This window comes from Polyergus mexicanus, unplaced genomic scaffold, assembly GCF_030449975.1.
Source record: "Polyergus mexicanus isolate NDT 795.1 unplaced genomic scaffold, iyPolMexi1.0 SCAF_25, whole genome shotgun sequence".
Classification (NCBI taxonomy): Eukaryota; Metazoa; Arthropoda; class Insecta; order Hymenoptera; family Formicidae; genus Polyergus; species Polyergus mexicanus.
The window spans coordinates 1507479-1519635 of NW_027223345.1; the positions used below are offsets into that span (position 1 = coordinate 1507479).

The window sequence follows — 12157 nt, forward strand, 5'->3', positions numbered from 1 at the left end:
AGTATGTGCGCGCGCGCGCGCGCACGCACACGTACACACGATGTTTTACATAGTGTTACGAGATGTTTTCTCCGAAATTTGACATTGTACAAAAAATCTGTCAGATAAAATTTATAGAATTTCAAGAGAAAAGAAAATTGATAATCTTCTCTATTGCTAACTAATATCATTTTTCAAAGTCATGATGTGAAGGCAACCTAGGTTTTTTTTTTTTTTTAATGGAATAACCCTAATTTTTTGTATATAACTTAATTTCTTTCGCAATATTTAGCGTAAAACGTTATAAAGATGGCCAAACGTTATAACGATGGCCAAAAATTCAATAATTTACGAAATATTTTATATTTTAATTTGATATAATTTTACATAAATAATGAAATATCTTGTAAAATATTCATTTTACAATGATCTTATCTTTATACTTTATGCACAAAATAATGAGAGAAATTAATTAATGTAAAGAAAACGTATAGTGGTTTTTAAGAAAAAGTACATTCAATATTGTTAAGAAAAATTCTATAAAAAATGGATTTCAGATAACTCCACGAAAATGAAAATCGAAGTAAGATACAGTTTAGAAAAATCTAAATAAAAATCAGATATCTGTGCGACGCAGTACTTTCTCAGAATTCGTTCTCAGTTTCAATCCTTACTCGAATCTTCTATAACCGTTTATTGCCTATAATGATTGAAATAAAAATACATGTCTTTTTAAATAGCATCCGATAGAACCTTCAACAGTTAATGATGTGCAATAAACATACAAAAAAAAAATCTTTCCATGTAGATATATGATTATGTATTGGCACCAAAATCGGAGTCGTAGCACAGAGTGATCCCGGGTTAAATGACCAAACTTGAAATACGAATTTAGGATCTCAAAGCCAAAATAATTTTTCTCTGAACAAAGGTTTGCGAGCATACTTCCAGAGGAAATTTTTGTTTTGTTTTAAGATCTTAAATTCATATTTCAAGTTTGGCCATTTAACTTAGGAGTATCTTGTATATTATTCATGCGATTAAATTTTTTTATATAAAGAGATATACACAATTTTAAGTAGCTCAAGTATCTTCATACCAGCTGTGTATCTTGATACCATATTTCTTTAGTTGTTCTATATAAAGTGTCTCCGAAAGAAAACTCTTACTTAGTATTTTATATTCAAATACTCTCACCATCAACTGTCTACCTCCCGTATAACGCATCACGAGCTGCACCTGACCGCGTATATGATATATGTATTTACAAAATAGGTATTAAAATTTAATCTGCACAAATAGTGTTATTTTAAATTATTGAAAATAAAAACTTATAAAAATTACAAATTTCAAATAATCGCGGGCTAATAAGAGCCAGAACGCGGATAGTAGTGCGTTAGTTTCATAGAAAAATAAGTTTTCTATGAAACTGAATATGTGCACAGGGCACGAAATTTAGTTGGTGCTATATCAACTAAACTTATAAAAATATTTTAACTAAAAAAAGTTGTGTACAATATAGTTGTTTTAATTTCCTACATATATCCTACAAAAATTGTTGAAGTTAATTGGCTGGACTACGCAACAAACTTTTTGACTTTTAAATTTCTCGGGCACGTACGGCACGTCAAGCATAAATTGGTACTTATTCTTTTTATACGTTGGCTACGCAGTCCCTTTTCTTCTTCTTCTCGTCGTGTCGTGCCGGCTAATATATCTTTTATATTTACGTTACAATAAAAACCGTTTTTCTCTATTGTGCAATCCTATTAAGATATAAATGATTTCTACCATACCTTAACAAAAATAATGATGATACCAAAAGATTGCGCCAATTGAAAATAAAAAATTATACAAATAATTTTAACCGAAAACAGTTATTTTAGTTTCTTACAAAAATAATAATATTAAAAAGTTGCATTTAAATAAATAAAAATGTATATTATATATATATAATTTATTTATTATCAATATTAAAAGAAAAATTAAAAATTTATATAAAAATTAAAAAATAATATAAAAAAAAAAAAAATTTTTAATTAAAAAGAATTTGGAGTTTCTAACTTTCAAAGTATATATAAAACCAACAAATAATAAATATGTGCACATATACACACATATATCCATGTACATGGAAATATGGAAATATATATATATATATATATATATACACAATATAAAGAACCCATAATAACATCTTTTTATTTGTAAGTTTATTTTTACACATACGCATACATATAGACATGAAAAGATGCTACACACTACAATATTATTATAATTAAAAAATGTTACATCAAATGTCTTGCCCTTTTTTCACATTTAATATTAGACATATATCAAACTCTGTTTTATATTGAATAAAGTAACTACAATCTTTTTTACATCAATCTATATATGTTTTTTTCTTTTACATGGATTAAAATAACTAATGTGATTATAATATTATTTTATAGTGTCTCCATTCTCTTCCAAATTATTTGACGATGACATTATAATTATACTTAAATATTCTCTACATTGTACATTTTTTATATTTTTGCGTACATAGATATATATACATAGAAAAAATAAGTCTAAGAAAAAAATGTAAAAATAAATATTTTTGTGTATTAATTTAAAAGGAGAGAGGGGGAGGGGGAGGAGAGGGAGAAACGGAGGAGAGAGAGGGAGAGAGAGGGACGGAGGGAGGAAGGAGGGAGGAAGGAGGGAAGGAGAGAGATAGGGCGGGAGGGAGAAAGAGAGAAGGGTGAGAGGGAAGAGAGGGAAGGGAAAGATGAAGAGGGAGGGAGGAGCAGGGGAAAATACAGGATATCTCTAAAGTCTGACCTCATCCCTGGATCTTGGAAACGGCTTTAAATATGAAAAAATGTTTCAGATAAAAGTTGTATGGTGCCGAGAAGGACATAAGGTGTTGTCATTAATTTGACCTTGAATAGTTGCGTGAAGGTCAGGTAAAGGTCACCTTCAATTTTTTAAATGGAACTGCCTACTTTTTATTGCATATTCTTGTAGCTTATCTCAAGAGCTTTTCAAAACACTATAATAAAGTATTTTTTCATTAAGTACTGTTTAAGTTATTTTATATTTTAATCTGACAAATTTTAATATAAAAATTAAAATATCTCGTAAAATATTTAGTTTTCGATAATCTTATCGTAATACTTTTATGTACAGAATAATGAGACATTCTTCACATTAAATCAATTAATGTGAAGAAAAAAACAAATAATTGTTTGAAAAAATACATTGTAAATAATAGGAGTGGTGCACTTGGACACAGTATAATTGGACACGGTGCAAATGGACACGAGATTTTGCACACGGTTCAATTGGACACAGTGCATTTGGACACAGTAATTTTGGATACAGTAGCTTTTGGATACATAAGAAAATACGCATCGTTTACTTGGACACCGCTCAATTGGACACTGTTCATTTGGACACCGTTCGTTTGGACACAGAAAGATGCGCACCGTTCATTTGGACACCGTTCGTTTGGACACCGTTATTTGCCCACCGTTCATTTGGATACCATTCATTTGCCCACCGTTCGTTTGGACACCGTTCATTTGCCCACTGTTCGTTTGGACACCGTTCATTTGCCCACCGTTCGTTTGGACACCGTTCATTTGCCCACCGTTCGTTTGGACACCAAAATTTGATTTAAGTTATACGGCGTAATCCACACCAAATTTTTGTTTTAAATAAGAAATAGGTTTGGGTTAGGTTATATCTTCCGGAAGTGGAGCCCCCCCGCAGGGGGGGCGGAACCCACTGTATCCATGCATGACATCCAAATATGCGAAAGGCTAAACAAAGTGCTAAAAGCAATGTAAAATTAATGACATCAGTATCAGAGATATATAAGTATGAATATATTTTATTTTGACAGATATTATAACCTTCAAATGTATCTCCTTTTCACGATTTCATATTTTACATAGATTTACCAGTATAAAGTGTTATAAGAATACTGATTATATTTTCCCAAAATGATTTTTATTTCTCTCCATCTGTTACATATTCAAACAAACAGTGCGCATGTTTCTGTGTACAAATGAACGGTGTCCAAACGAACGGTGGGCAAATGAACGGTGTCCAAACGAACAGTGGGCAAATGAACGGTGTCCAAACGAACGGTGGGCAAATAACGGTGTCCAAACGAACGGTGTGCAAATGAACGGTGCGCATCTTTCTGTGTCCAAACGAACGGTGTCCAAATGAACAGTGTCCAATTGAGCGGTGTCCAAGTAAACGATGCGTATTTTCTTATGTGTCCAAAAGCTACTGTATCCAAAATTACTGTGTCCAAATGCGCTGTGTCCAATTGAACCGTGTGCACAATCTCGTGTCCATTTGTAACGTGTCCATTTGCACCGTGTCCAATTGTACTGTGTCCAAGTGAAGGCCACTCGTAAATAATTACATTCTTTTTCTTAAAAACAATTTTTTTTTATATAAATTGATTTGTCTCATTATTCTGAATATAAAAGTATTACGGTAAGATTTGTTGTGCCTCCGGAGAGGCACGGTAGTTGGGATCGTTTGCCGGAAGGAATTTGGGAATTCGGGCTCCGCCTGAGAACTTTATTTAAATAATTCGGACACCTTCCACATTAAATAAATAGATTAATATCAGATTTATTTGTGGTTTGGTTTATTTACAATGTTCCCGCACTTTCGCTCACGTCGCGTATCACGATAACGGTTATCTTAACGTGCGCGTGTCTAGAGTCGAGTTTCGGTCTCGAGACTCGCCTCTCGCTTCTTCGTGTATATTTCTGCCGACTGCGTGGCTATTTAATATTATAATAATTGTTGATATTCGTTTTGACACTCGCGGTTGTTAGAGATATTACTCGCGTAAAGGAATAAAGATTGCCCGCGTAATATTAATTAATGATCAAGACTGCCCGCGTAATATTAATGGTAAAGACTGCCCGCGTAATATTAATGGTAAAGACTGCCCGCGTAATATTAATGGTAAAGACTGCCCGCCGTTCGTTAGCGGTGGGCCTTTTTATTAACTCCCCTTGGTTTCCCAAGAGGGGATCGTTTAGCGACCAGACCATGCGTCGTGTCGCTCGATTTTGCGGCAAGATCCGGATGCAAGCTAAGGAGTTCTAAGTAGGACTTCTTTGCTTGCATTTTCGCAATTTCCTTTCTGCTTTTCGGTAGGACTTCTACGTTGCATTTTCGCAACATCCTTATTCCGCGTGCCTTGGTTTCCGCGTTTTCGTAATGGGTGATTGCGCGGTCGCTCGGGCTTCGCGCGTGGCTCGCGTTGTCAGCGCTTCGTTCGGTCAACGTTCGTAACGTGATCTGTATTCGCGTTACACGTTGAGCAATATCTTATTGTATAAAATAATATCTCTTTAAAATAATATGTATCTAATAATTCGTATATAGCCTTCTCGGGCTATAACATCCCTCCCCCGTAAAAAAAAGAAAAACGGAGGTGTAAAAGTGACGTTTTTCGCAAAACACACTTATTTTAAAAATTATTTTTTCTTATTCTAATGTACAACATTTTTCCCGTATACAATATGAGATATAATCGTTTCTTATTATTCCTATACTTATCTAAAATCGTGTACTTAGACTTCGTTTTAGTATGGGTTTTGGGAATCTATAGGACATACGTGGTTCGTCTTCTTCGTATATCCTGACTGACGGTCGTTTTGTATATTTCTTTTTATTTTTTACAATTATATAAATTATTAATATTATTATAATTATTGTGGTTATTCCACTCGTCGCCATAGGATATACGAATTGTTTTTTCGTAAAGAATTTGTCATTATTGTCCTGTAAATCATTGTTTATATCTTTCAATTTACTTCTTATTCTAATTTTCTATAAATTGTTTTAATTTATTTGTATGCATGCGAACCGCTTTTCTTCCTTTTTTAATTGTATAATTCACGTCCGAATTTTTCTCAATTATTACATACGGTCCGGTCCATAGGGATTCAAGTTTCTTAGATCGTCCGCGTCGGAGCGTCTCGTCGTAAACTAATACTTTGTCTCCGACTTTAAATTTTATTTCTCTAGTATTTTTGTCGTATTGTTTTTTGGCTTTGAATTTTTCTTCTTTGATATGCTCTTTTGCGAGCTGATTCGTTGCCCTTAGTCTTTCTTTCAATTCTTGCGCGTAATCGTCATAATTATATGTTGGTTTAGGCGGTCTCGTCAGTGACGTAGGTAAATCCGCTTGGTGCCCGTAGACTAATTCGAAGGGTGTATACCCCGTAGCTGTGTGTGGCGTCGTATTATATGTGAACATTGCGAACGGTATCCATTCATCCCAGTCTGTCTGGTCTTCGTTTATGTAGTGTCTTAAATATTCCGCTAATGTTCGATGCGATCGTTCTAACGCGCCATTACTTTCCGGATGATAGGCAGTTGTCTGTATTTTATTTATTTTTAGTAATTTACATGTATTTTTAAATATGTCGCTGAGGAAATTTGTGCCTTGATCCGTTAAAATTTTTTCCGGTATTCCGTGTTCAAGTACAATTTTTGTAACAAATTCCTTGCTAACCGTGTTCGCTTCTTGATTTGGAATCGGTATCGCTTTGCTGAATTTCGTTAAATTGTCTTGGAATGTTAAGAGATATTTATTTCCGTTTGTTGTAACTGTTAACGGTCCTACAATATCTAACGCGCATTTTTCGAACGGTTTAGTAGGCGTATCCGTAATTATTAACGGTACTTTATTTTTTCGCGATAATTTATTTTTCTGGCACAATTCGCATTTTGCGATGTATTTTTCTACATCTTTCGTTATTCCTGGCCAATTATAATTTAGGCGGATTCTTTTTATCGTTCGTTCAACTCCTTGATGTCCTCCTGTGGGTGCATCATGATATTCATATAATATCTGTTTCTTGTCTTCCTCTGTGTATATTTTTTCTTCGTCGGAGTTTGTTTCTTCTTCTATTGCGAGGATTTCTCGTTCTTCCTCTTCTGTTTTATGCGCTTCTCTTGTTACATTGCGGCTCAGTGCATCGGCGTTTGCGTTCGCTCGTCCGGCCTTATGAATGATTTCATAATCATATTCTTCGAGTTTTAATCTCCATCGGATTAATCTTGATCCGGGATCATTCACATTAAATAACCAGATTAATGGTTTGTGATCGGTTACGATTTTGAATTTCGTACCATATACGTATAGCCTAAAATGTTTTACAGCCCATACAATCGCTAATAATTCTTTCTCGGTTGTATTGTAATTCTGCTCCGCCCGCGATAAAACTCTGCTGGCGTAAGCAATTGGTCGGTCATTACCTACTTTTCCTTGTGACAATACTGCTCCGATTGCATAGTCGGAAGCATCAGTGGTCACTATGAATTCTTGATTGAAATCTGGATACATTAGCACTGGCGCTGTCATTAATCTTTCTTTTAGTATTTCGAAAGCATTTTGCTGTTCCATAGTCCACTCGTTTTCTTCGTTAGTTTCGTCAGTGGCTTGGCTATTTTTGAAAAATCCTCTATGAATTTTCTGTAGTATCCGGCTAGTCCTATGAAAGATTGTATATCTTTTACTTTCTTCGGCGTCGGAAATTCTTTTATCGCGGTTAGCTTTGACGGGTCCGGAGATATTCCATTCTCCGAAATAATGTGACCTAGATAAATTACTTCTTTGCGCAAAAACTCGCATTTATCTGGTTGCAATTTTAGATTATTTTCTCGGAGTCTCTGTAGTACTTCCTTGAGTCTTCTATTGTGGTCCTCTAGGCTCGATCCGTATATGACGATGTCGTCTAAATAAACTAGGCATTTAAGTCTTTGCATTCCTGTTAAAATTGAATTCATCAATCTCTGGAATGTTGCTGGCGCATTTTTCAATCCAAACGGCATTCTATTAAATTCATAGTGTCCGTAGGGCGTTGAAAAAGCTGTCTTTTGTTTATCTTGCTCAGCCATTGGTATCTGGTGATATCCTGACGCTAAGTCTAGTGTAGTAAAATATTTAGCGTTTCCTAGCTGGTCCAGTATATCGGTGATATTGGGCAGTGGAAATGAATCGCCTATTGTTAAATCGTTTAGCTTCCGAAAATCTACTACTACTCGGAGCTTAGGTTTTCCGGATGCGTCGGCCTTTTTTGGTACCACCAATAAGGGTGCGTTCCATTGACTCGCGCTTGTTCTGATTATGCCATTTTTTAGCATTTCTTGCACTTGTTTATTTACTTCCGTCTTGTGCTTCTCGGGAAGACGATACGGTCTCGTGTTCACCGGCGAGGTGTCGGCGCGCGTGTTTATCTCGTGCTCTATCGTCGCGGTGCACGTCAGTGGTTCTCCGTCCAACTGAAATGTATCGTAATATTCTTCGCATATCCGTAGGAGTGCCTGTTTTTCTTCCGTATTTAAATGTCGCGTGCGTAGTAGTTGTCATATTTGTCCGTGTCTCGAGTTAGTATACTTAAAATTTTTTCTTGCTTGTATCGTGTGTATTTTGGATTCGATTTCGCGTTCTATGTCTTCGAGTGTGACGTTCGGCGTTTGTATCTCGACTTCCGTATCGGTTGTATTTATGATACTAACGGGACAAGTATAATCCTTCGGTTCTACTAAGCAATTTCCAAGGTAGATTCCTGGAGCTGTTTCCTCTGCTCGTACTATTCCTATCCGATTTTGCTTTGCTATCGCTTTTACGATGGTTTCGCTGCGCGGTTTTAGAATTGTTTTGTTAAACGTATGGAATCTTAGCACGGCGTCTCCTAGTTTTAATTGATTTTGATTATAATCACAGGATACCGAATGTTGTCGAAGGAAATCGATTCCTATTATTCCTTCGTATTCTATCGGAATGTCGTCTCTTACAACGTAAAATGCATGTTTTACCTTGTGATTGTCCATTTTAATAGTGGCGTACATTTTTCCGATGGTATGTATTTTATGTCCGGTTATGCCTGTGAGCGCGATTTTATCTTCGTGTATCAATGCGTTGTCCTTTAAATGTTTCAATTTTATTAGTGAGATGGTCGATCCTGAATCGTACAACATCTGTATTTTTTCGTTTTTCACTTGTCGCATTGGTAATGTTATTAGCAATAAGTCCGTCTTTTTCTTCGCACGTGGCATATCTTTAATATGCGTAACGCGATACTCAGATGCAGGTCGCGGTTGTCTCTTTCTCGCTTCTTCCTGCTCGTCTTCGCTGCTGCTACTTGCGCTATCGGCGTTTCTTTTTTGTTGTCGCGGTTTCTTTTGATCGCGTATATTTTCGTCGCGCGTTTTTTGCTGATTTCCGACTTTTAGTTTATTTGTATTGTTTTTCGGTTTCCCTTTTAGACTCCAGCATTCGTCGCGGCTGTGTCCTGTTCTTTTGCAATGCGAGCAGTATTTATTTATCGCGTTTATTCGCGAGGGTTTTTCCGGCTTCGGGAGCGCGTATCGGCTGCTACGGCAATCGCGTCCGAAATGTCCGTTTTTTCCGCATTTAAAGCATTGCGATGTCGGATTTCGACTATTTCGCGAGTAACTAAATTCGGTTTTATTTTTATTAGCAAAACCACTCGTTCTCGCTGTTCCCGGTCTGAGTTTTTCTTCGGCGCTCGCGCCCGTTATCGCTTCTTGGAGCGTCGTATATCGCTGCGCGCGTACGAGCACTTGTAATTCGTCGTGTAACCCGATTTGGAAATTTATTAACGCCTGCTCTTGGATTGTTTGTTGAATCGTGCGTTTAGAGGTTGCGGAATGCTCCTTTCCTTCGATCATCGAATCATATAATTTCATCGCTAGTAGATCAACGCGTTGTCCGAAAGCGTGCGCAGTTTCATTCGGCTTTTGTTTTAAGGAATTGAACTCGATTTGTAAGTGCGTAGTACTTTGTTTAGACTGGTAACAAGTCTCGAGTTGTTGTTTTAATTCGGCGAACGTCTGAATATTTCGTGTCTCGAAATCCTGCATGGCTTTTCCTTTCAGTTTTGTAAATAATATTGCTCGGATTAATGATTCTTCATCCGCGGGATGTATGTCCTGAACGGCGTACGTGCATGCATTTAAAAATTCTAATAACTTATGTCGCGATGTTCCGTCAAATTCGGGAATCATTGCTCTTGCTTCTTTTAACGGTAAGTAATTCGGAGCGGTGCTTCGTCGACATCTGATGTCGCGTGCGGTTCGTCCGTATGTTCCATTAAACGCGTCGTTACCGTCTTCTGAGCGGTTATATCCGTGACGTGGTAATTCCATAATCGCGTCTTCTACTCGCGTTACTCGCCTGTTTAATGATTTTACTTCCGTGCGTATTTCATTTAATATTTCGAGAAAGTGCGCGTCGCTTCTTTCTTCGCGGTTTCTCTCGTGGGGCGGTGTGTGATCAGCCTCCACTATATTTCGGTCCATTTGGTGAATGGATCGTCGCATTCTTTCTATTTCCTCGTCTACCGCGCTTTGTGGCAGGTTCGCGGGAGTGTTTTCTCGCGGATTTCGCGATTCGGCCATATTACTTTCTTGTTGGCTATAAATTTCTTCCGGATCGAATAGATCGCTTTCGTAGGAAGTTAATGAAAATTCGCGCCGTAGGGATACTCTACTTGGAGTTCTACTAATATACGGTCGCGTACGTCTAGTCTCGCGTTGAGTATCGTCAGTGGGGTCAGTCGTATTACGCGGGAATAGGCTTTCGTCAAAATTGTTAAACGGAAATTCGCGTTCTGTGACGACGTTTTCCGGTAACTCGGGCTCGCTTTCGCTCGAGTATTGCGTTTCTAAGTTTTTTCGCGCGTTATAAATATTTTCTCGCGGTGTTAATCTTAATTGAATCGCTCGTCGGGCTGGTTCGCTCAGTAACCACGATCGGTTCGCTATCGGTTTCGGTATATTAGAACCTTCCGACATTCACGCTATTATATTTATTAAATTTTTTCGGACTTACAATAGTATAACGGCTCGCATGATCGCTCGCTGTGTCAGTAGGTTGCTGACGCTGCAGTCCTTCGCTCGGCGGCTGATACGGCTGACGATGCTCGTCGTACGGCGGTCGTTGTCCGGCGTCGGTGCGTTGTCTGTAGAGTTATCGTAGGTCGCGATGCTTGGCGGCTCACGTTTCTGCTACAACTGTTGTGGCGATGCTCGTTCTGTTGTCCGTGCGGTGTCTTCCGTTGATTGTAGTTTCCGTCAGCTTACGTTTTACGTGTGCTGGCGTGCCTGTCCTGTTTACACTCTGGGTGCTTTGCAGGTCTTGGGGAAGGCTTAGCTGCTGCTTCCGTCCGTCAACTTCAATTGAATTGATTGTTGGCGTGCCCGCTTTTTAACACAACCGTGTCTTTTGCAGGTCTTGCTTAGTTCTGGCGATGCCTCGGCAGATCCCACCGCTGCCACCAAATTATGTTGTGCCTCCAGAGAGGCACGGTAGTTGGGATCGTTTGCCGGAAGGAATTTGGGAATTCGGGCTCCGCCTGAGAACTTTATTTAAATAATTCGGACACCTTCCACATTAAATAAATAGATTAATATCAGATTTATTTGTGGTTTGGTTTATTTACAATGTTCCCGCACTTTCGCTCACGTCGCGTATCACGATAACGGTTATCTTAACGTGCGCGTGTCTAGAGTCGAGTTTCGGTCTCGAGACTCGCCTCTCGCTTCTTCGTGTATATTTCTGCCGACTGCGTGGCTATTTAATATTATAATAATTGTTGATATTCGTTTTGACACTCGCGGTTGTTAGAGATATTACTCGCGTAAAGGAATAAAGATTGCCCGCGTAATATTAATTAATGATCAAGACTGCCCGCGTAATATTAATGGTAAAGACTGCCCGCGTAATATTAATGGTAAAGACTGCCCGCGTAATATTAATGGTAAAGACTGCCCGCCGTTCGTTAGCGGTGGGCCTTTTTATTAACTCCCCTTGGTTTCCCAAGAGGGGATCGTTTAGCGACCAGACCATGCGTCGTGTCGCTCGATTTTGCGGCAAGATCCGGATGCAAGCTAAGGAGTTCTAAGTAGGACTTCTTTGCTTGCATTTTCGCAATTTCCTTTCTGCTTTTCGGTAGGACTTCTACGTTGCATTTTCGCAACATCCTTATTCCGCGTGCCTTGGTTTCCGCGTTTTCGTAATGGGTGATTGCGCGGTCGCTCGGGCTTCGCGCGTGGCTCGCGTTGTCAGCGCTTCGTTCGGTCAACGTTCGTAACGTGATCTGTATTCGCGTTACACGTT

General features: G+C 38.1%; 1 protein-coding gene across 3 annotated transcripts in view; it reads right to left on the minus strand.

The window, feature by feature from the left end:
* Pig-s (phosphatidylinositol glycan anchor biosynthesis class S) overlaps positions 1–12157 on the minus strand; it is a 104154-nt gene that overhangs the window by 31076 nt on the left and 60921 nt on the right. The window lies entirely within an intron of this gene.